General features: G+C 34.7%; 1 pseudogene across 1 annotated transcript; it reads right to left on the bottom strand.

The window, feature by feature from the left end:
• Window positions 1-23,857: 23,857 nt before the first annotated feature.
• Window positions 23,858-25,764, bottom strand: LOC149545392 (zerumbone synthase-like; annotated as a pseudogene). The gene is made up of 2 exons (XR_016353577.1): window positions 25,444-25,764; window positions 23,858-25,283 (listed from the first exon to the last, which is right to left on the bottom strand). The product of XR_016353577.1 is annotated as a zerumbone synthase-like (transcript).
• Window positions 25,765-26,081: the final 317 nt, after the last annotated feature.

Genomic DNA, 26,081 nt, shown 5'->3' with positions numbered 1-26,081 from the left:
CTTTCCAACATGTGTCATAGTGGGGCCAAATTATGGAAGAATGCTGAGTCACACCATGTGGTATGCCACTTGTGCTTAGTTGGAAATACTTATAATATGGGCATAAAAAATTTCATAAATTAATGCAATAGTTAGATGAGTTAGAGCATGCAGATTGAAAGAAGTCATTTCATTGGCCCAAGTGGGTGATGAGAGCATAAAATACAGAATTGTTTCACACCGTTGATCCTATCCTGATCAACAAAGGGCGCTTGTCCACATTAAGAACTTCAATGAAGTTTAAGTAAAGTGGGTATGCACCATGTGAACACATGTCCATGATGACATCTAAAATTTTAACTCAAAAGCTCTATAGGGTATAATCAGTGTCATCGTTGATCTTTCAAAAATTAATAGCTGGTGCAATCCCACAATAAGGAAATGCTTGATCAATAAGGAAAGCAGGAATGCGCCAGCTTGACATGTGGAAATAATGACATCAAGCACCTCCTCACTCAGAAGAAGATATGGGACCCTCTGGTGTGGAAGTTTTTAGAAGGCATAAACTCATATAAAGGCTTCCTATTGGTCAGTATAGCTGACTAGATTTTGTTCAAATGTGAATTGATTTGACCATTGATCTTGTCTTGATCAACAAGCGGCACTTCCTCACAATTCTAAGGTGCAAGAAATTTAAGAAATGCGGGCAAGCAGTATTGTGACACATAGCCTTATTTTTTAAAGCCATAAAGCTTGTTTCCTTTTAAATCAAAGCTATCCAATCTAGTGAAAATCTACAGATAGGATTCAAATTTGGTTACAATTTGGAGGTAACGGTTACTAAGAGTAAATATGGTTCATATTTTGTTCGTGTGATTTCAATGTATGAAAAGAACTCATGATCTCACCATTAATGAATCAGCAAAGCATAGAAAGAACATCAAGGCATAAAAAATTCTTAGAGCCAGGGCAGGAAAATTTTAGCTAGTGATCTAGTAAAATTGCAGAAGAAATCACACAGTATAGAAGAGTGAATTCTAGCAGGTAAGTGCTTTGTGACTCTTTAAAAAATTCAAGTATCTATTGTTATAAGATTTATAGGGTTTTATTCAAAATGCCTCCCCCGAAAGAGTTCATTGGACAAACAAATTATTTGAAGTGTTCTGTGCATGATGATTTTCTTGAATAATTCCCCTTATTGGTACATTAAATAACTAAGGGGAGGGAACTCATTCCAAAACACCCGAGAGTAGTTATAGCAGAAGGTTTTTTATGATAGAGAAAATTGGGTAAGAGATGCCTAGGTTTCCATAGGGGGTCTAGAGTTGTTTAAGAAATGCTTTTCAGAGCAAAAACTGGACACTCCTATGAGCAATGTATGGGAGTTTGACATTGGTAATTTAACAGTCCCCACAATTGTCTTTGATAATAATTTGTTGATGGATTTGGCCAAAAAATATGATTTGATTACAGGGTGGGTAAAGAATCATGTTGGAGTGAATCTCTTTAAGGTTTGCCCTGAATTAATTAGTGAGGTTTTCAAACTCAATCCTAACCATGATGTGAATGAAACTATTGATATGGATGACCTTAAAGCAACGTATGATGCACAAAGGATTTATCAAGGTGTGATTACAGCCAACACCCTAGAGCCATTGCTGAGAAGGCATTTCAACCTGAGAGCTCAAGCATTATATTTTTCTCTTTGCAAGATTTTTGGTATGGATGAAGTTGATCAAATCCCAGGCTCTATTGTCCTTATCATGGCTCAAAATCTTCAATTTGGGATGAGCACTGTTCTGGACTTTGCTACTTTTCTCACGAAATAAATTCACAATGGTCTGGTGGGCATAGCATAGGGAAAAGTGGACAAACCATTCTATTGGTATTCATTGCTTATGCATGTATGCTTGTACAAGGGATTTACCTTCTTCTCAAAGGGTATGGAGCTAGAAATGACCAAGGATGGAGAGAGGAATCCAATGCAACTATGGAGTGTAGATATGACTTCAAAAGCTACAGATGCCAATTATGTGAGATTTGATAAATACTTTGCATCAAAGATTAGGCTGCTTTTGAAAGGGGACAGCCCCAGAATTCCACAAGCATTGTTAGAATTGGTTAGACCCAAGGACCATGCATAAGGACTATTGGTTAGTCATAATTGGGGGTATATAGTCCCTTATAATGTTTCAACTGTAATCAGAGTATATTTTTTTTTGGGAAAGCCACATGTGTTTCCTTTTCATGTGCCCTTGAAGATAGGGATAGCCAAGCTCCCATGGCAAATAGGCACTATAGATGAAAGGGAATTGTCTAAGAAGGGTACCTTTTTTCAAATCATTACTATGGTATATGATTTTATCTTTGTCAGGAAGGGGTGGAAGCACCTAAATTTTTGTTTAGATCGATATAACATGGAAAAATCTCATGCCAGATTTACTAATCCTAAAGGATTCTATGACCTCTTAAGAGAGAGGGTGAAAGCTTCTCGCATGGTACAACAAGTTTATTATCCAGAGGATATAATCATAAATATTTTCACTTTGCAAGAACAAGAAGTAAGGAAAGAAAAATGGATAGTATTAAGCAAGACCCTAGAATTTATTAATGCTTTTGACCCCCAGTATGACCCATTGAATGATAAAATATATTGGGGAGCCAAAATGCAAGCATTAATGAATAATTTTTCTCTGATCATTAAAACTATGAATGAAAAGAAAGCCATGTCTATTGAGACATATCTAGACAAGGTTGCAAAAGTACAATAGGAGATAAGTAGAAAAAATATAGTGGCTCCTATCTAGTATACATTGTAGAGAAGGGCAGGTTATGTCATGGCTCAAATTTTAATCAGAGGCCAAGGTCGTGAAGTCCATCTGCAACCAGCTCTCCAAAAAGGCAAAAATTAGAGCAGGTGTCTTCTTCTTCTCAAAAAGAACAATACTCCCCAAGCCAGTCCCCAATCCGGATAGATGATGAAGCATCTCTAAAGGAACAACTTAGACAAATTGGTCGAGAAGGGGATGTAATTGTTACATCCAGAGATTTGGAGATTGGAGAACCACAACAACCTCCTATGCCATCTTTGGATTTAATTGTTGCTGATTTACAAGGTAAGGAAATTGATCCGATAGTTTCCCAACTCTCTGAAAGTTTTATTAATGATGAGAATTTTGTAAAATCTAGGGCTTTTGATCAATTTTTGTGGATATTAAACATGGGAAATTTCAAGAAAACCTATGAGAAGATCAAGGCTGAGCAACTAGACAAATCTAATTCAGATATTAAGGAAGAGGTGAAATCTAAATTTTTGAATGATTTTGCTTAATTACTCCTAAAGCTGGGAGGTAGATAGTTAGACAATCAAGAGTTCTCCTTCTACTAGAATGGGATATAGCAAATGCCATTGTTTTTTATTCAGTAAAGAAATAGAGGGATGTTCAACTAAGGACTGCTGAAGAAATACTATAGGCTTATAGAGAAGTCAAATTTAGTGATGACCACCAAGCCCTTGTTATATGGTCCATGGAAAAAAGGAACACTACCTGAATGCATGAGATTCCCATTGCAGAGCATACTGGTGCATTGATAGTGTTTAGGGCTGGAGAGATAGGTAGTAAACAAATAATTGGGATGGCATCAGAGATGCTAAAATTTGGTAGCATGGTGTCTGGCCAAGAGGAAGATAAATTTTCCCAACTCAATGCTAGGTTTGAAGAAGTTTTGAAAGCATATGAGGAGAGGGGTATGCAAATACAATCATTAGAAAATAAAGTAACTTAGATGGAGAAGATTCTTGGGAAAAGAAAATTAGGAGAGACAAGTAAACCCAGGATTGCATACCCCCCATGGCCACCTGTTGAGCCTTTTAAATAAACACCAATTATTGAGATACCTGATACTCCAAAAAGGCCTCAATTCTATACTATAGAGAATTTTGAAGAGGAGAAAAATAAGTTATATCCAATGCATCAAGAACTTAATAGTCAATATGAAGAAAAATTGAGGCAAGGTATCATGTATTTAATAGACAGGATAGAATGACCACACATTTTTTGATCAATTAGTGAGGATTTTAGCTATCATGGATGAATTGAAGTAAAATGAAGCTATATTCAGACCCATTGTACAGAAGTGGACAAAGAGGAATTTAGATATCACTGCTATGTGTATATCTATTATTCAGCTAACATATCATCAGATAGAAGAAATTTTTGATTTACTAAATAAGTTGCAAGGTTTTAATGATAAGCGAGATTCTTTCTATAGAAGATTAACTATTATTTTTTCCAAGTATTTTGTGGAAAAAATTGATTTATTCCCTTGTGCTCTAAATTTTTTTTGATAAAATAAATGAAAAGGAAGAATGGAAGAGGGAGCTAGATGAAGTCTTTTGTGAAAGAATAAATAAGGTTATAAATGAAATGAGCCATTTTTTATGGGCAATGAAAAATGAGGAGTTGGTAAAAGTACAATTATTCTATAATATCATTAGAAAATATTTTGTTGATATAGAGGCAAATGCAAATTCTTTAGTAACTATACAAAGAGAAGTTCTAAATTTTGACTGGGTCGAGGAAACTACCTACAATAAGTGGAAAGAAGAGTTTATGTCTATAGAACATACAGAACAAGATGATGAGGTGGAGGATGATGATAAAGAAGAGGGTACAAAAGTAGAAGCCACCTCTGCCATTGATGATAAAGACAAAGAGGATCCTCAAGTAGCAAAAGATGGCTCATCACTATCACATTTGATGACCACCTATCTCGAGGAACCAGAATGCTAAAGGAATTTGATCATAGTATTTTTGTCTTTCCAAAGGAAATAATAGAAGTAGACCCACAAAGGAATGTTCGATGTACCAATATTTCTGTTATTCATAGTTTTGTGTTGTTGTGATAGGTGTATGTAAAACTCTTTTGAAGGACACTTGTTAGTCACATCTGCTCTTTGCTTCTTGCAACTCATGCCTATATACATGAGTTTTCAAGGCAATGTGAGGGTCCAAAACTTGTATAATTTTTGTTTTTTTTCAAGAAAAGTATAGACATTCGGCCCAATAGTATGTAGTTGTTTTGATTTTTCTTCCAATTGTACTCTTTGATGACACATGGGAATGACAGAAATAGCAATCTATTTTGGGTTTTAAATTGATTTCTATTGGTCATTGTATTAGTCATTTGAAAGGATAATACAAAGGGGTATTTATACTATATTTGTGTCATCAATTTTTATCTCCTTTTTATGGGTTTGTCTACTTTGAAGTCATTTTAAATAAGGTTTAATTTGGTTGAATGCAATCTGGATGGGTTGTATACTGATATCACTGTTGCTTTTAATTCAAGGAATTATAGAAATGCTTCAATGAATTAGTAGGGTTTATGAGTTTATAGAAAGGATACTTCATAACAAAGGAAATGGGTGATTGCAATTGATTAATTCATTTACAAGTTTTTTGAAATAGATCTCTTACCAATAGTTATTTTTTTGTCCGATAGATAAAGCACTGGTCACATAAGTCAGAAGAAAGCGAGGGTAAATTATGCTGTTGCATATCAATTCATTTAAAAAAAAATCAAAACCATTTCATTCCATTCTATTTAAAGTTACAAATGTTGGTTACCACTCATTTTCATATAGTTTTCTAAGTTCTAGATAGCCATTAATTCCAAGAATATTTGTAAATTCTAGGAGAATTATAACCAGGTCTACTTATAGGGGATGCATATAGATTTGAGAAGCCTTTAGAGAAAGTTGATAAACTGTGTATGTGCTTGAGGGTAAAAGATGAGAATCAGAATAAAACTAAGATAATTTCATACCATAGTTTACATTTAGAATTGTCCCTAGGTATACCTGCCTTGGTTTAGCAAAGCCTAAAGAGTAGAAAACCATTTTGGTTTTGTTGAAGTTGGGTCAAAGTGATTTATTCATGTAATTGCTACTAGGAATTTGCTAATCCTTAGATTGTGTGAGTAATTTCATTGTGATATTGTGTATTTTGTTTCTCAGTAGTTTCAAACACCAACATAATGGTGACTTTGCTGGGAATTACACTTAGTGTTGTCATAAATAGTGAATTATTAGAGATCTATGTCCCCTTGGCTAGAGTTGAATATTTTTCATGCTGAAGTTCCTGTGGATTTGAATTTGTATCATTTTTCCCAAGACTGTAACTAAAGGATTTATCATTTGTTTAGTTCTTTTTCCCATTCTGATAGAGTGGGTGGCGACTCATAAGGTTATAACCAGTATAATTATTTGAATTTTTTTTGTCTCAATATCATGGAAAATAAAAGAAATACATAGGCAAATGTGAGGAAAAACCTAGGAATTAAATTAAAAACTAATCTCCCTTTTAGAGGAAGGCAAGATTGGGCTATGAAGGGAAACCAGATGCAAAAAGGAAGCTATTCATAGGAGCAACTAGTGAGGAAAGATAACAATCGTTGTTCTATTGTTGAAAAAGTGCCTTTCTCCAAAGGTCTGAGATCTCAACTAGTTTTGTCTAACGACGATTTCTATAATACCCTTGAAATGATATGCTAGGAGAAGATTGTGCAAGCACATGTATTTAGTCTTGAGGATAGGACTAGTAACAATCTTCTCCAGCATAGTACAAAACCTTTCATGTTATATTATCCCCTTGAAAAGGTCAAACCTAGACACTTAGAACCTAAAAGTGTTAATGATGAGAAAACATCTAGGTCTTATTTCACTATCCCTCATCCTAATGAGAATGAAATTTTGAAAGCACAGCTTGCTGAGCAAGAAGCTATTAATAGGAGATTTCAAAAGGAAAGGAAAGAAGTGATTACAAGGAACTATGAAGAAAAAAAAATTACTAAGGTGAATTGCTGCTCTAAAGAAGAAAAATGAGATAGTACCCAGTGCATGGCAGCCTAAGATTGTGGGGCAAGTTGAACAATGTAAGAGGCAAGAGAAAAATTTGTTGGAAACTTAGAAAATAAATCTAGACGGATTTATAATACAATAGATTAAGAACTATGCTGCTCTAGAAGTTGATGACAATAGAGTAAAAAATGTGGAACCTATTTTAGGGGCTAAGGACAAAGGAAAACAAAAGGAGATTGGTGTTAAGATTAATGAGCCAGTGAAGACTATTAAGATCCATGATTCTATGTCACTCTTTGATATTGAATTGGAAAAGAGAAGGAAAGAAAGGGATGCTTTAGCCAAGAGATTGGAGATTGTAGAAAATGAGGCTGCTATAGTTGAGATGAACAATAAGATCAAATTCTTGGAAAATACCAAGAAGCAGTCTGTAGCTATGCCTAAAGATAATGATGGATCTAATGATGCAAATTAGAATACTACTAAGGTACCTCTTTCTTTCTTGTCTTCATCTTCACTAAAAGTAGATCTCAACAAATCTATTGGTGATGCTAGCACTAGTAACACTATGAATAATAATAAGAAAGATAGTTCTAATAAGCTTAAGATTGATGTACAAAGGAGACCTGTCCACTTAGAAGGTTATAGGAAAATAATTTTTGATGGGATCCCTAGTTTTCCTAATCCTATACCACAAAAAATGAGGAAAAGATTGCCTAAATTTGATGGAAATAATGCTATCTCTTATGAGGACCATTTTAGGAGTTTTCTTGATATGATGAGTGATTATGAGGTTGACGCTAAAGATGTCATTATGAAGTTGCTTGTTCAGTCACTAACTGAAGATGCTAGAGAATGGTTCAAGAGACTCCCTAAATTATCTATTATTGATTGGAAAGATATTGAATATTGTTTCAAAGAGAAATATGGTGACAAGAAAAATTAGAGTTATATTTTGAGTGAGTTCAATAATATTAAGAGGTTGCCTAATTAATTTGTCACTAAATTTAACACTAGATTCCAAAAAAGGATGTACAAGCTGATGCAAGCCATGCAAATTGATAACAAGGTATGCCTAATTACTTAACTAAATGCTTTTTAGGGTAAAATGGCATACTAACTTAGGGATAAGGAGCCTAGGAGCTTAAGAGATGCTTTCAAAATTTCCATTAATATAGAATATAATTTAAGGATTTCAGGGAGGTTAGAAAGCAAAAGAGATGATCCTAGGTTATTTGGGAATAAGGGAAATAGAAAGGAAGAACATAAAGCTACTGGAGGGAAAAAGCAAGAGCCTAGTGAAATGAGTCAAATTCTAAATGCTATAAAAGGTTTGAATCTTCCTCAGGTAAAGAATGTTAGGAACCCCACTGAAAATAGGGTCCCTTACCAATCAAATTTCAATAGAGAAAATAGATTGCAAAATTTCCCTTATAACACTACTTGGAAGGATGGTGAACCTAATGTTCCTCCCCCCAAGAATACCAATAACAAGGTGACCCCTAATCCTTTATCCAAAAACTCTATAAATTTGGTAGATGATCCTAAATTCACTACTAAACCTACATGGTGTTCTACTTGTCGACTACCTCATGCCCCTGAATATTGTGCAGTAGCTTTATCATTTTATGGGAATCAAAATATAGTGGAAGAATGTCATTAGCATGAAGAAAACCATGATGATTTAGGTTGTAATATGTTTGACTCACATTGGGAATATTCTGATTGTGAAGATTATGATAGATATGTAATGAGCAAAGGCAATTTCAAAATAAGATGCAGCAACCAGTATTTTCTGATGAGAGTGATGTTGAAGACAATGTGTGAAACATGGTGAGTACTAAAGAATAGGTGACATTAAGGAAGCCTTCTAGGGAAGAGATTGATCAAATTACTACTAACATGATAGCTCAAGTGTGGACTAGAAACATGACTCAGAAAGAGGATATTGGCAAGGTGGCTAGTATGTTTATAAAAGGTGTCAATCTTAAAAAAGGGGAAGCCATGAAGCCTAAAGATATTCCCACTATGAAGGTTAAAATTACTAGCAAGAAATGGGAACCAAGGAAAATGAACAATCTCAAGGCTGTTGAATTTCCAAATAATGTTCCCAAGAAGTTAGATGAGAAGGCACCAAAAATGACCACTAAAAATGGCAACAATCATCAAGAGGTTATGAACATTTTGGATAAACAAATTGAGAAAAAGAGTATTATGATTGATGATTCCTTTGATTCTTTTATAGATATGACCAATGTGTTATCACAAATCACTGTCAAAGTCCCATTGTCTGAATTGTTAAGAATCCCTGAACAATGAACTAAAGCCATGGCATGGTTGAGAGACACTAATATAAAAGTAAGACATGACTACAATGAAAATCATCATCCCAAAGAAAGAAATAAGGAAGAGATGAAAGACAAAGAAGATGAAATAGTTGTGTCTCAAATTGTGTCTCAAATTCCTCAGATGTTTTTGGATAGTTCTGTCAATGAATGTTTAGGAAATGTGGAACCATTTTTCCTGAGTATCTTAGTGAATGGTAAGACACTAAGAAATTGCATGATTGATTCTGGTGCCTCTAACACTATGATGCCTTTTGAAATAATGAAAGAATTGGGTCTAAAGGTTGATGCTACTCAGGGAAGATGTTGTGCTATGGATAAAAGAGAACTGACAATCATAGGCACTATAAACTCTTTGCCATATAGATTAACAGTCTGCCCTGACAAAGAACTCACTCTGAGTGTATTGGTTGTTGACATTCCACCTCAGTATGGCATGTTATTATCAAGAAAGTAGAGTGCTGCTATGGGTGGGAGTCTACAATGTGATTTGTCATTTTCTACTTTTAATATTGAGGGGAATTTGATAAAAGTCAATAGGGAGCCTAAAAGTATATACATGATAGAGGAAGATGTAGAAGATAATATGACAAATTTTATGGACACAGATGTAAATGCATTCCGAGCTAAGGTCCTAACCTTGAGGAAAGATAAACATAAATCACAGATGGAAGTAGAAGCTAATGCAAAAAAAAATATGGGTGATTTATGGACTATGTTCTTCGATGGTGCCTACTACAAAGAAGGCTCTGGTGCAGGTATCTTATTGATTTCTCCTACAAGAATAACATATAAGTTCTCTTTTACATTGAGTTTCCCTTATACTAATAATATAGTAGAATATGAAGCTTTGTTATTAGGACTTAGATTATCTCACAAGCATGGCACAAAGTGTTTACATGTTATAGGAGATTCTGAATTGGTTGTATCCCAAGTGAGAAATGTTTATGTATCAAAAAATAAAAGATTAAAAAAATATAGAAATGTAGTAAGGGGTATGATTGAATATTTTGACACATTTGGAATAGCTTGGAAGGATAGGACTAACAACAAGATGGCAGATTTGTTAGCAAATGTAGCAATAAAGCCTGATGCCATTACATTTGCTAGTATATCTAATGTGGAAATCAAAGCTAGACTCTCTATTCCTGGCAATATCAAAAATTAGAAAGTATTTGAGGATGATAAAGATATTTTAAGGTTTTTGAATTGTGAGTATATGTTATCAGGGCAAGAAATTAATTGTGCAGCATATGTAGAAAACATAGATGGAAAATATATTGTTTTTGGACAAGAAGTTGTGCAGTTGAAAACAAATAAAATACCAAAGGGTTTGGTTGTCCTAGAAACTATTTTGATAATAATGATAGATCTCAAATTGATACTAGTGAATACAATGTTAAGGATTTGGAGGAGATAAATTTGGGAACTAAAGAAATTCGTAAGAAGGTATATATTGGTAAAAAATTGTCTCCTAAGATAAGATAGGGTTTGATAGGTCTGCAAAGGAAATATAGACATGTGTTTGCATGGTCATATGATGATCTAAAGGCCTATAGGGAAGATCTCTTTCAACATGAAATCCCTTTGAAACCAGATGCTAAGCCTTTTAGACAAAAGCAAAGACTAATAAATCCAACCTTAGCTCCCAAAATGCAGGAAGAATCGGTCAAGCTAAGAGATGCAGGGATCATAAAACCTATTAGACATTCATCATGGGTATCCAATTTAGTCCCTGTTAGGAAGAAAAATGGAGATATAAGGTTGTGTGTTGATTTTAGAAATCTTAACATATCTTCATTACAGAATAATTATGGTTTGCCAAATATGGAAGCCATGTTGCAAATGGTCACTGGTTCGAAATTGATGTCCATGATGGATGGGTTTTCAGGTTAAAATCAAGTGGTTGTTAAACAATCAGAAAAGTTTAAAACTACTTTCACTACTCCATGGCATACCTATGTTTATGTCAGAATGCCATTTGGGCTTACCAATGTTGGGGCAACTTTTCAATGAGAAATGGATGTGGCTTTTGCTGATATCATTAATAAATTGTTGGTTGTATATCAAGATGATTTAACTACTTATTCTAAGGATGAAAATGATCATTGCATGCATTTAGAAAAGGTGTTTATCAAAGCCCTCAAGTATGGTGTCTCTTTAAATCCTAGAAATTGTCAGTTTGGTGTCACTACAAGAAAGTTCTTAGGAAATTTAGTTGGCAAGCATGGAGTAAGGATTGATATTGAAAGGGTAGAAGCAATAGAAAAGATTTAGAAGCCTAAAAGTGTTAAAGGAATTCAATCATTTTTTGGGAAAATTAATTTTCTTAGATGGTTTGTGACTAACTTTGCAGAGATTAATAGGCCTATATCAAGAATGTTGAAGAAAGTATCTACGATAAAATGGGATGGTGAACTTAGTATTGCATTTTAGAAAATTAAGCATGCTATTAAAGATGCCCTTGTTCTCAGAGCTCCTGATTATGACAAACCAATGCAAATATTTTCTTTGGCCTCATTTCACACTGTTGTTGAGTACTATTACATAAAAATGAAGAAGGTTATGAGCAACCTATTGCATTCTTCAGAAAGTCTTTGCAAGCAATAGAGCTTAAGTATGACATCAATGAAAAATAGGCATATGCACTAGTAAAATGGGTGAAATCTCTTAGGTGTTACTTGATGGGAGCTATAGTTATTGCTTTTGTCCCTATTTATGCTGTGAAAGACATTTTCTCACAACAAGAGGTATCTAGCAAGAGGTGTAGTTGGATCAATAGAATACAAGAATTCAATATTGACATCTAGATTACTAAATTGGTCAGAGGTCAAGGTTTGGCCAAGTTGATGACAGAAGAAAATTTAGAGGCAAACCAAATTAATCAATTGGATGATAATTGCATAGAAGATCTCTGTGATATGGACACCTCTAGTTGGTACAAGGATGTAATCTATTATTTGCAAACTATGAAATCTCCATCAAAGTTAATTGATAATCAAAAGAGATCCCTTAAGTTGCATGATATAAGATATGTTATAGTTTGAGGATAGTTGTGGTGGAGAAGCATGGAAGGAGTCCTTTTAAAATGTGTGGATGAAATTGAGTCTAGAAGAATTTTGAAAGATATGCATGAAGGTGTATGTGGTGGTCATTATATGGCTAAAACTACTACTCATAAGATTTTGAGGGCTAGGTTTTGGTGGCCAACACTTTTTAAAGATGCTCATAAATTTGTGAAATTATGTGATACTTGTTAAAGATTCAGTGGGAAGTTGAAGTTTTATGGAAATCTACCCTTAAGACCTGTTGAGGTGCAAGCACGCTTCCAACAATGGGGAATTGATTTTATAGGCAAAATCACAAACAAGTCCAGTGGAGGTCATTCTTGGATCTTGGTGGCTACTGATTATTTCACCAAGTGGGTTGAGGCAATCCCTAATAGGAATGCAACAAGCAAGGTGGTGATTAATTTCATCCTGAATAATATTATAATTAGGTTTGGATGTCCTCAGAAGATTGTAACTAATAATGCCATGTGTTTCAGATCAGAGGAATATAAAGATTTTTGTAAAAAGTATGGCATTATAGAATACACATCATCACCTTACCACCCTAAAGGTAATGGTTAGGATGAATCTAGTAATAAGAGTATATTGAAAATCATGAAGAGGATTTTGGGGGAAAACAATAGGGCCTGGGACTCAAAGTTACCATTAGCTCTGTAGGCTGATAGGGTTATCGTGAAAAAGGCCATTGGATGTGCCCCATTTGACTTGGTTTATGGTATACAGGCTAGACTTCTACAAAATAACCTCAAAGAGATGTATAGATTTCTTCAATTGTATGAAGATGATATCATTGATGAGATTCAACTCAGAATGGATGATATATTGCAGCTAGAGGAAACAAGGAGATAATCTATTGTTCAAAATGCCAAGTTGCAGTCACAAAAGAAACATTTGTATGACAAAAAAGCTAGTAGTAGGAAATTTGAAATAGGTGACATGGTACTGATGTGGAATGCTAGATTGGAAGATAAAGGAAAGTGTGGTAAATTTGACCCAATCTGGCTTGGTCCATATAACATTTGTGATAGAAATGGAGAAGATTCATATTTTCTGAAGGATTTAACTAGAGGTATTCTTGAATTGCCAGTTCATGGACAATTCTTGAAGAGTTACTTTTCTTAAAGGTATCTATTTTCCATGAACAGTAGTTTTAGGGTTGGTTTTCCTATACATTCTTTATATTTTGTAAATCCCTGTAAATAGTCTCTTTGTACATTTTGGTTTCTTGTTTCTTATTTCTATGTGTTGCTCTGTGCTCTCTGAAAAAGTTGTCATCCCTATACCATGTATGTTGTTTGCTCTCCCAAAGATTCTAAATTCTTGCATAGACTCAAGTAGTCTATCATCCCCATATAGAGCCACTATTTTTTTGATTTTTCACAATGTAGAAATTATGGAAAATTTTAGTGAAAAATCATTTGAGTCTTAAAATCTAGCAAATTAGGGTTTTTTCCTTGTATTTTTCAAACCCTTAGATTGCCCTAGTTTTAAAAACCTTCAAAAAAATTATTGCTTTTACCCCAACGAAGGGCTTGCGCAAGCATGAATTCATTGTAATTTTGTCTAAACTTTACGTGGTTGTGCTTGGCGTGTAAATTGTTTGATCATTCTATTAGGAAATACCTCTAATGACACAAAGTCTTTATAATCGTCGATCCTACACTTTTGAGATGCAAGGTTTTTAAATAATGTGAGCATGCAACTTAGTGACATGTACCCCTTGATTTTTTTTAAAGTTTTATTGAACTGTAAAGGTTGTGGGGAGTCGTAAGTTGTCAAAAAAATTCGCAGGTTTGTCAGTACTTTTCGTACACATTCTAGATTTCTTGTGATATCATTGGTTGAGTTACTGATAGAGATATGCCTTTATCACCAAGAAGCGTCAACCATTGATTCATTTCAATCAAGGGCTAGCACTTTCCCACAAGAAGGAGATGCTAATGAAATAAATAATGTGGGAAGCATCAATGGGACAAGTGGCATAGTTTGACAAGATGGGCTTTCCATTCTCAAGGATGATGTTGAGATGTCTTTTATGGCAAGTGTCAGACAAGTTGGAATGGTTAGAAATTTTTTATTCATTACTTCAGCCAATGTGGTTTTTAAGATACTTGATTCTATAACCATAGATCTGTCAAAGATCAAAGGCTAGTGGATGCCTGCAATTTGAAGCTGCACAAGAGATAAATAATGTGGGCAAGCAATTTTTTGATATATGGCAAGGTGGGTTCGAGAATTGTCAGTGTGTGCTGTGGTGTGCTAAGCTATAAAACAATTGTTGGTATGTATTGCCAGTTTTGCAAATAAAGTGTTTCATTTGCAAGATCAACTAAAGTTTTGTTAGATCATAGATATTTCATAGATCGAGGGCTAGCGTACACTCGCATTATGAAGCTAGTAGTCAAATAATGAATGTGGTTATGCACCTTTGTGATGCATGTCATAGTGAGGCCAAATTATGGAAGAATGCTAAGTCATGCCATGTGGTTTTCCACTTGTGCTTAGATAGAAATACTTATGATGTTGTCACAAAAAGTTTTAGAAATTAATGCAAAAGTTAGATGAATCAGAGAATGCAGATTGAAAGCAGTCATTTCATTGGCCCAAGTGGATGATGCAAGCATAAAATGCAGAATTGTTTCACACCGTTGATCATGTCCTGATCAGTGAAGGGCACTTGCCCATATTAAGAACTTGAATGAAGTTGAACTAAAGTGGGTATGCACCATGCAGACACTTGTCCATGGTGATGTCTAAAATTTTAACTTAGAAGCTCTGTAGGGTATAATCAATGTCACCATTGATCTTTCAAAAATCAACAGCTGACACAATCCCACAATAAGGAAATGCTCAATCAATAAGGAAAGTGGGAATGTGCTAGCTTGACATGTGGAAATAATGACGTCAAGCACATGTTCTCTCAGAAGAAGATATGGGACCCATTAGTGTGGAAGTTGTCAGAAGGCACAAACTCATATAAGGCTTCCTATTGGTTAGTATAGCTGACTGAATTTTGTTCAAATGTGAATTGATCTGATTGTTGATCTTGTCTTGATCAACGAGCGGCACTTCCCCACATTTCTAAGGTTCAAGAAATTTAAGAAATGTGGGGAAATAGTATTGCGACACATAGCCTTGTTTTTTGAAGATAGGATTCAAATTTCGTTGCAATTTGGAGGTAATGGTTACTGAGAGTAAATATGATTTATATTTCATTCTTACGATTTCAATGTATGAAAAGAACTCACGATCTCACTATTAATGAATCACCAAAGCGCAAAAAGAACATCAGGGCATACAAAATTCTCAAAGCCAGGGCACAAAAATTTTAGCTAGTGATCCAGTAAAATTGTAGAAGAAATCACACAGTGTAGAAGTGTGAATTCTAGCAGGTAAGTACTCTATGAATCTTTAAAAAATTCAAGTGTCTGCTATTATAAAATTTCTAGAATTTTATTCAAAATGCCTCCCTGAAAAGAGTTCATAAGAGAAATGGATTATTTGAACTGTTCTCTGCATGATAATTTTCTTGAACAATTCCCCTTATCCTTACATGAAATAACTAAGGGGAGGGAACTCATTCCAAAACACTTGAGAGTAGCTATAGCAGAAGGCCTTTATGATACAACAAATTGGGTAAGAGATGCCTAGGTTTCCATGAGGGGTCTGGAGTTGTTTAAGAAATGGTTTTTAGAGAAAAATTTGGACACTCTTATGAGCAATATATGGGAGTTTAACATTGGTAAATTAACAGTCCCCACAATTTTCTTTGATAGTGATTTGTTGATGGATTTGGCCAAGAAATATGATTTGATTACAGGGTGGGTAAAGAAGCATGTTGGACTGAATCTCTTTAGGGTTTGCCTTGAATTAATTAGCGAGGTTTTCAACCTCAATCCTAACCATGTTGTACATGAAACTATTGATATGGATGACCTTCAAGCAAGGTATTATGTACAAAGGATTTACCTAAGAATAGGGCCATTGTAGGAGTATGCTGCTAAAATTGCCACCTTGGCTATGATTATAGCCAACACCCCAGAGCCATTGTTAAGAAGGTGTTTCAACCTGAGAGCTCAAGCATTATATTTTTCTCTTTGCAAGATTTTTGGGATGGATAAAGTTGATCAAATCCTAGGCTTTATTGTCCTTATCATGGCTCAAACTCTTCAATTTGGGATGAGCACTATTCTGGACTTTGCTACTTTTCTTGCAAAAGAAATTCACAATGGTCTTGTGGGGATAGCATGGGGAAAAGTGGACAAACCATTCTGTTATTGTAGTACATGACTTTGTCTTTGTGAGGAATGGGTGGAAGAACCTGAATTTGTTTTTAGATTGATATAATATAGCAGAATCTCATGCAAGATTTATTGATCCTGAAGGATTCTATGACCTCTTAAGAGAGAGGGTGAAAGCTTCTCACATGGTACAAAAAATTTATTATCCAGAAGATATATTAAAAAATATTTTCACTTTGCAAGAACAAGAACTGAGGAAAGAAAAATAGATAGTATTAAGCAAAATCCTAGAATTTATTAATGCTTTTGACCCCCAGTATGATCCATTGAATGACAAAAAATATTGGGGAGCCAAAATGAAAGCATTAATGAATAATTTTGTTGTGATCATCCAAACTATGAATCAAAAGAAAGCCATGTATATTGAGACATATCTAGACAAGGCTAGAAAAGTACAAAGGAAGATAAGCAGCAAAAATATAGTTGCTCCTGGCCAATATACATTGCAAATAAGGGTAGGTTATGTCATGGTTCAACAGGCACCCCTTCATCAAAGGCCAAGGTCAGGAAGTCCATCTATAGCCAGCTCTCCAAGAAGGGAAAAATTAGAGCAGGGGTCTTCTTCTTCTCAAAAAGAACAATACTCCCCAAGCTAGTCCCCAATTTGAATAGATGATGAAGCATCTCTAAAGGAGCGGCTTAGAAAAATTGGTCAAGAATGGGATGTAATTGTTACATTCATAGATTTGGAGATTGGAGAACCACAAGAACATCCTATGCCTTCCTTGGGCTTAACTATTGTTGATTACCAAGGTAAGGAAATTGATCCGATAGTTGCCCAAGCCTTTGAAAGTTTTATTAATGATCAAAATTTTGTAAAATCTAGGGATTGTGCTCAATTTTTGTGGAGATTAAACATGAGAAATTTTGAGAAAACCTATGAGAAGATCAAGGTTGAGCAACCAGAAAAACTTGATTCAAATATTAAGGAAGAGGTGAAATCTAAATTTTTGAATGATTTTGTTCAATTTACTCCTAAAATTGGGAGGCAAATAGTTAGATAGTCAAGAGTCCTCCTTGTGCCAGAATGGGATAAAGAAAATGCCATAGTTTTTGATTCAGTAAGGAAACAGATGGATGTTCAACTAAGGACTACTAAAGAAATACTACAGGTTCATAGAGGAGTCAAATTTAGTGATGACCACCAAGCCCTTGTTATATGGTCCATGGAAAAATGGGACAATACCAGAATGCATGAGATTCCCACTGCAAAGCGTACTTGTGCATTGATAGTGTTTAGGGCTGAAGGGATAGGTAGCAAACAAATAATTGGGATGGCATCATAGATGCTAAAATTTTGTAGCATGTTGTCTAGCTAAGAGGAAGATAAATTTTCCCTACTCAATCCTAGGTTTGAAGAAGTTTTGAAAGCATATGAGGAGAGGGGTATGCAAATACAATCATTAGAAAATAAAGTAACTCAGATGGAGAAGATTCTTGGGAAAAGAAAATTAGGAGAGACTAGTAAACCCAGGATTGCATACCCCCCATGGCAACCTGTTGAGCCTTTTAAATCAACACCAATTATTGAGATACCTAATACTCTAGAAAGGCCTCAGTTGTATACTATAGAGGATTTTGAAGAGGAGAAAAATAAGTTATATGCAATGCATGTAGAACTTAATAGTCAATATGAAGAAAAATTGAGGCAAGGTATCATGTATCTAATAGAGAGGATAGAATGGCACACATTTTTTGATCAATTAGCGAGGATTTCAGCTATCAAGGATGAATTGAAGAAAAAATGAAGCTATATTCAGACCCATTGTACACAAGTGGACAGAGAGGAATTTAGATATCACTACTATGTGTATATCTATTATTCAGCTAACATATCATCAAATAGAAGAAATTTTTGATTTACTAAATAAGTTGCAAGGTTTTGATGATAAGCAAGATTCTTTCTATAGAAGACTAACTATTATTTTTTCCAAGTATTTTGTGGAAAAATTTGATTTATTCCCTTATGTTCTAAAAATAATTAATAAAATAAAGGAAAAGGAAGAATGGAAGAGGGAGCTAGATGAAGTATTTTGTGAAAGAATAAATAAGGTTATAAATGAAATGGGCAATTTTTTATGGGCAATGACAAATTAGGAGTTGGTAAAAGTACAATTATTGTATAATATCATTAGAAAAGATTTTGTTGATATAGATGCAAATGCAAATTGTTTAGTAACTCTATGAAGAGAAGTTCTAAATTTTGACTGGGCGGAGGACACTGCCTACAATAAGTAGAAAGAAGAGTTTATGTCTATAGAATAGATAGAACAAGATGATGAAGTGGAGGATGATGATAAAGAAGAGGGTACAAAAGTAGAAGCCGCCTCTGACATTGATGATAAAGATAAAGAGGATCCTCAGGTAGCAGGAGATGACTCATCACTATCACATTTGATGGCCACCTATCTTGAGAAACTAAAACACTAAAGGAATTAGATTATAGTATTTTTGTCTTTCCAAAGGAAATAACAGAAGCAGACCCACAAAGGAATGTTCGATGTAGCAGTCTTTCTATTATTCACAATTTTTTCTTGTTGTGATAGGTGTATGTAAAACTCTTTTGAAGGACACCTGTCAATCACATCTGACCTTTTCTTGTTGCAACTCATGCCTATATAAATGAGTTTTCAAGGCAATGTGAGGGTCTGAAACTTGTATATTTTTTTTGTTTTTAAAGAAAAGTACAAATAGTCAGCCTAATAGTATGTAGTTGTTTTGATTTTTCTTCCAATTGTACTCTCTGAGGACACATGTGAATGATAGAAATAGCAATCTATTCTAGGTTGTAAATTAATTTCTATTGGTCATTGTATTAGTCATCTAAAAGGATAATACAAAGGGGTATTTACACTATATTTGTGTCATCAATTTTTGTCTCCTTTTTGATTGGTTTGTCTACTTTGAAGTCATTTTAAATAAGGTTTAATTTGGCTAAATGCAATTTGGATGGGTTGTATGCTGATATCATTATTTCTTTTAATTCAAGGAATTATAGAAATGCTTCAATGAATTAGTAGGGTTTATGATTTTATAGAAAGGATACTTCATAAGAATGGAAATGGGTGATTACAATTGATTAATTCATTTACAAGTTATTTGAATTAGATCTCCTGCCAATAGTTAATTTTCTACCCAATGGATAAGGCACTGGCCACATAAGTAAGGAGAAAGCAATGGCGAATTCTGCTGCTACATATCAAATAATTTTTTAAAAATCAAAACCATTTCATTCCATTCTATTTAAACTTACAAATGCTGGTTACCACTCGTTTGCATATTCCTTTTTGAGTTTTAGATAGGCACTAATTCTAGGAATATTTGTAAATTGTAGAAATATTTGTAAATTGTAGGAGAATTATAACCAGATCTGCTTATAGGGGATACATATAGATTTGAGAAGCCTTTAGAGAAAGTTGATAAACTGTGTATGTGCCTGAGGGTAAAAGATGAGAATCAGAATGAAACTAAGATAATTTCATACCACAGTTTGCATTTATAATTGTCCCTAGGTATACCCGCCTTGGTTTAGCAGAGCCTAAAGAGTAGAAGACCATTTTCGTTTTGTTGAAGTTGGGTCAAAGTGATTTATTCATGTAATTGCTACTAGGAATTGGCTTATCCTTAGATTGTGTGAGTAATTTCACTATGATATTGAGTATTTTGTTGCTCAGTAGTTTCAATCACCAATACCATTAACTATGACCAACAAAATTTTATTCATCAGACATATTTATATTTTCACTTTCCATGTATGAAAATTTTGACCATTATATTTTTCTATAGTTGTATCCATTTTCAAAATTTCTAAAATAAAAATATGAAGATAGCTTCTAGTGTTGCATAACAACAAAACCTATAGTAGCACAAGACTTAGATTCTTATATAAGCAACTGCCTTTGAAATGAGAGGGCTACAATACCATATTGGAACAATAGAACAACAAGAACAAAAATAGAGAAAGAAAGTACTTCCACTTAGTTTTATTGAATAATAGATGAAAATTTATATAATAGCTTGACTCAGAAACATTCCTAAATGACTGCTAATTAGATTTACAACAAACTACTTCATGATTGACAACACACACAAATAAACTTGATAGCTAGTAGAATCTTATGGACACCTAACTCAACACAACTACAATTAGAACTTGATTCAAGTTAAAACTCATTGACTCACACCTAAACTAAACTTATGTTAACAACAACTCAATAAGGTTTTCCACATTGGCAAAAACAATTATTGTCTATTGTTGGAACATTAACTCCAACATGTACAATATTCTACATTAAGGAGGGGCTTGTTTGCTTCTCTTCCTACTTTATATTTCCTAGACATATCTTTTTCTTTTGAGATTAAGCCATATTATTGTATGGATTAGTTACTATTAGATCTTTCTTTTTCACTACCCTCTTTTGGACTTGATCTTTATTGGTTTATTATATCTTCATCAACCAAGGATATGGAAACACATCATTAGACTTTAGAGACAACATATTTCATTTGGACTATCCTTCTTTCTTACTATCCATAATCAAAAGAATTCTTGTGCTTGTACTTGGTGTATCTTCTTCCTCAGTAGATAAATGTTATTTGTAGACATTGGACCACCACTTGTCTTCAAGCACTCATCATACTTATAGGACATTATTTACAATGGGGGTGATATAATGTCTTCTTATTTTCTTCCCATGCTGAGATAGTTGATTGTATATAATGATGTATATCATAATAGGATGCCTTGAATACTCCATCAATACATGCATCTTGTTTTACTTTTTCATCCCCCTCTTTGGGGGGAAATTTTTCCATTGAGTTTTACCATATTTCTCCACTTTGTGATAAATTACACATCGTATATCTTTTTCACTTGCATTATGTATATGAGCACCTAACATTGCCTAGTAATTGGGGCACATCTTGCATTGCCAACTAGATTTTGTAAGTTTATGTGCATTCCTCAAAGTTGCACCTCAAGGGTGTTGGTGGTGTAATTAAATATTGCTAATTACACTTTACTTAAGTTTACTTAGGATAATATATTTTCATCTTAATTTTTATGTAGACACCTATGGGTTGGCATTCTATTTAACTATATGGTGTAGGAGAAATCTACTTGAACATAATTGTTATCTCATACCTTATTGTGTGTGAGGTACACTTTTGTGTTCCTATAACATTATAATCCTCATGTTGTTGGACATATTGTACATACTTTATTACATAATGGAGGATAACCCTCCTTTAGTTGACATGTGATTACATGTTGTATAGTTGATCACTATCATAAAATCATAGTTATAATGTAAATTCCTTTCTCTACCTTCCTCTTTTCTTTTAAAAGTATCTAGGTCAAGTCAAAAAATGGTTACAAATGTCTCTCTCTACCTTCCCCTTTTATTGTTTATCGTCTTTGGGTTATCAAATATTTGACTTTTGAATGCTATTTTATGACCAACCATGGCCACCATCTTCTCTTGTTGAATTTACTAGGACATGGTGACAAGATTAACACACCCTTCTTTACATATTCATCCCTCAGTTATAGTATTGAAAAAGGGGAAAAATTTCCCCTACACTAGGTCCTTCTCTATGTTGTTTACCAATAAGTTTACTCACACTCCCTATGTTTAGGAAGGTGCATTATTTACCCTAAGAAGGTGAAGGATAATCCCAAGTCCTCTATGATAATTGAGGAGTTAGGCTATTTCCATTGGCTGAAGATATACCTAAAAACAATACAATGAAAGAGACAAAAACTATGAATCATCATTCTAATAGAGGTAAAACCCTTTCCCTTGAGGAAACACTCCTAATTATATGAGCATGATTAATAGGACAACTGCTTCTACTAAAAGAAATGTCTTTGATACTCCTAAGTGTAGAAGGATAGAAAAGGATATTATTGATGTGGAGAAGAATATTTCTAAGGAAGAAATAATATTTGATGATGGGTATAAAAAACCCACACAAATGGTAAAGTGACATAACTATAGCTTGAGCGAGAGAACATTGGCTAAGAAACAAATAGGGAAAAAGCTTTAAGGAGGATGATAACAAAGAGAAAACCAAGGAATCCTTGGAAGAAGAGTTGGTTTATGAATTTAAATTGGATTTTTTCATAGAAAACTAAAAAGATTGTCATTTTGAGGATCATTATTGTGAGGCTGAAGATGTTGATGAGGTAGATGATGAGACGGAGGATACTCAGGTTGTGGACATTGAGTTGGACCTAGAGAGGGAAGATTCAACCCATGGGAATGAAAAAGAATTTGAAGAAGCATTGAAGGTTTCTAAGGACACTCACAACTCGATATAGGTTCTGCTAGACGGTATGCAAATAAAGAAAAGAGGTACATCCAATCCCTATGGAATAGAATTGATGCTCTCAAATATACTATTATGGAATCTATCACCAATATTGAGTTTGGAGTCACTCTCATGACTATTTGCCAAAATTAATGTAAAAATCAGTTTTTCATAGGACCAGTAGGAAAAGCAAGTAGAAGAAAGTAGGGAAGAACAAAGATGGAAGGTTAGAGGAAGAGCCTGATATTGGGTGCCCCAAAGACTAGAGTGATGACTTCAGGAGCCTTACTATAGATAGGATGGCTATTAACAAAGTCTGATTCAATTTTTTATATTTTTTCTCATTATGAGCCTTGGAGCTCTTAGACTTTGGTTCTTTCTCTTGTGGAGTTTGGTTAATTTTGTTGTTAGAAACTTTGATGCTATCAGTGAGCTATTAAGTTTTTGTTGAAGTAGTTTTAGTGCTAGTTTAAACAACTATATTCATTTGAAAAATGTTGTTATTGGTGATCAATTATGCCTTATTTTAAAGAAGTTTCTCTATTGATATCACCAGTATTATGCTAGAATTGATAGATATTTGGTTCTTTAGTGTTAGAATTAGTAGTTATCTTGGTTAAAATAATGATAGTTTTCTATGATTTTGCTATCTAAGGTCATGCATTGGTGTGTAATGACCTGTGTAGCGCTAGTGCATTGATTAGCTGAAATGGCCTTTCACATTGCTAGCTCTTAGTCATTGTTTGTTTGTTCTTTGCATTCAATGCCCTTTCCCTACCATCTAAATAAAAAACACCATCCCTTATAGTCCCTAGAAGGAGGAACCAAACTTATCAATCACACCACCACGGTCATAAACAAAATCACCCAAATGAGAGCCCTAGAAAAAGAGGACCGTAGTAGCATCCTTAACAAATAACAAAAACTCACACCATATAAAAATTTGTCTTCTAGTACTCTTGCATTCTGATAATAACACACCTAGTGTGATTAGAAAAATGGGTGGAATTTTTTTTTAAACAATCAACTTCAGAAAATAATACAACATTCGAATAGATTGTAGATATCTAAATGCTCTAAAAGCCACTTTAATAGAAACTCTATGAAAATCATCTGAAAAACAACAAGGAAGGAAACTTAGAGTCCCTACAAATGCAAGACTGCCTGAAACCAGAGACACCATTCACAAAGTATCGGAGCACCAGTTCAAAGGCAATGCAAAATTGTCGAAGCTCAAAGGCAATAGGGGCACTCAACTGAACGCAACGCGCCCCGCATTCTCTACTTCAGAAAGAGGGCAAAAGGACTGGCACTCCAAGGAAGTGTAGAATGAGATGCAGGGAAACCAAACTATAGTCTACATGCAGCTGAGAATTTCAAGATCTGCAGCAACATCCTCGATAGAAATCCTATCTCCTGAAAGCCCACTGATTTCACTGTCAAAGTACCCACTCCGCATCGCACATGGAAAAGTTTATATAATAGCTCTATTAGCTGTTATTTAATTACAAAAAATACACCATTTCTCCTTTCCTGTCTAAACAACATCATCTTATAATAAAACCTATCTTATATTATTTCAGTGCTTTTTCGACTTCTACAGGCTTACATTTTCTCTATTCCCTTCCTATTAGACCTTTTTATCTAATACAACACTCATTCCCCCATCCACAACCAGATTGTGACCGCTTACATATTTGGAATCCTCACTGGCTAGATACAAAGCAGCCTCTGCAATATCTTCTGCTGTAAGATTCACTTCTTTTAAGTTGGCGAAGGCCTGAATAATGGCCTCCACCTTGGCCTTTGTCTCTGCCGAAGGGGTCATTCCCATGTTCTTTATCAGCCGATCTGTGGGCACCGCAGCAGGAGAAATACAATTTACACGTATACAGCTTTTCCCCAGTTCCGCTGCACCGTTCTTAGTCAGACCAATAAGAGCATATGTTTAGAGGCAGTGTAGAAGTAAGGAGTAGCTCCTCCCAGTATACCTGCAACACTAGATGTTGAGATAATGCTGCCTTTTCTATTGGGTATCATAACGCGCGATGCGTGTTTAATACCGTGCATTGCTCCTTTTACATTGATATTCATCACTCGCTCGAAATCAGACATATCATACTCTGCCACGCTCAGGTTTTGGTTGTCTACAAGACCTGCGTTATTGTACATTATGTCAAGCTTTCCGTGTTTTTCTATGGCCAAATCCACGGTTGCGCTTACATCTTGTTCCTTGCTCACGTCACAGTGTACATATGTTGCCCAAGGAGAAAGGGATTCCGCCACTTTCATGCCATCATCGTCTGAAATGTCTGCAATTATGACTTTGGCTCCATGATTGGCGAACAGCCTTACTGCGGCTTCACCGATTCCTCCAGACCCGCCTGTTATTATTGCAACCTTGCCCTGCAGTCTACATTCAGCAAATGCAATTGCTTTCAGAATACGCTTTCGAAAAGAATTCTTAATTAGAGTTTCCAGTTTATTATTGTAGAATCATGAGCACGTGAGGTTGTAATAAACTACTATAGAAATTTTTCATTTCAGAAAACACAAGAGTAAGGAAACAGAACCTTCTCCAGAGAGCAGCTGCAACCTTTCTCTCAGACATATTCCCGAGCTAGAAAATACGCTTGGATAAATACCTTTCGAGAAGCCGGCTTTATAGGGAACAATTCATGGATTTCTGTTTTTAACTTCAAACTTGATCTCTTATCTTAGATTGATAAATGAAAAGTTGTTGAACTAGATCCTCTTTTTATTAGTTTACAAGCCTTTCTGCTACATGTTTTAAATCAAATTCCCGTCCAAGACGTTTTACATAAACATTGCAAGCAAAGTGTATTCATTGATTCAGCATCCTTGAGCTTGTGCGTTGGCATGCATTGACTGTCTAATTTCAAACACAGGGGTTGAATTAAATTTTGTGTAGGTGGTGTACCCTCACGTTCTAGAACGCATCATTTTCGGGGTTAAACCAAACAGGAAGAGAGTTGGATATTCAACGCACCCGCCATTTCAACGTTTATGTGGAAAGTAGAGAATTTAACGTCTGTGTTTTCACGGAGTGCGTTGAATTTTTGTATCCTCTAAACCCTCACTTCCTCTTCAGCTCTATTTTCCTTGTATTCTTCATTCGCGTGCAGTCGCAGAGTACGATTAAAACAATAAATACTACTGTATTCGCATGTGGATTTCCATGTAGTTTCAA

The sequence above is a fragment of the Cupressus sempervirens genome, chromosome 7 (assembly GCF_028749045.1).
Source record: "Cupressus sempervirens isolate cs-2001-9-10 chromosome 7, ASM2874904v1, whole genome shotgun sequence".
Classification (NCBI taxonomy): Eukaryota; Viridiplantae; Streptophyta; class Pinopsida; order Cupressales; family Cupressaceae; genus Cupressus; species Cupressus sempervirens.
This window is presented reverse-complemented; position numbering and strand designations above follow the sequence as displayed.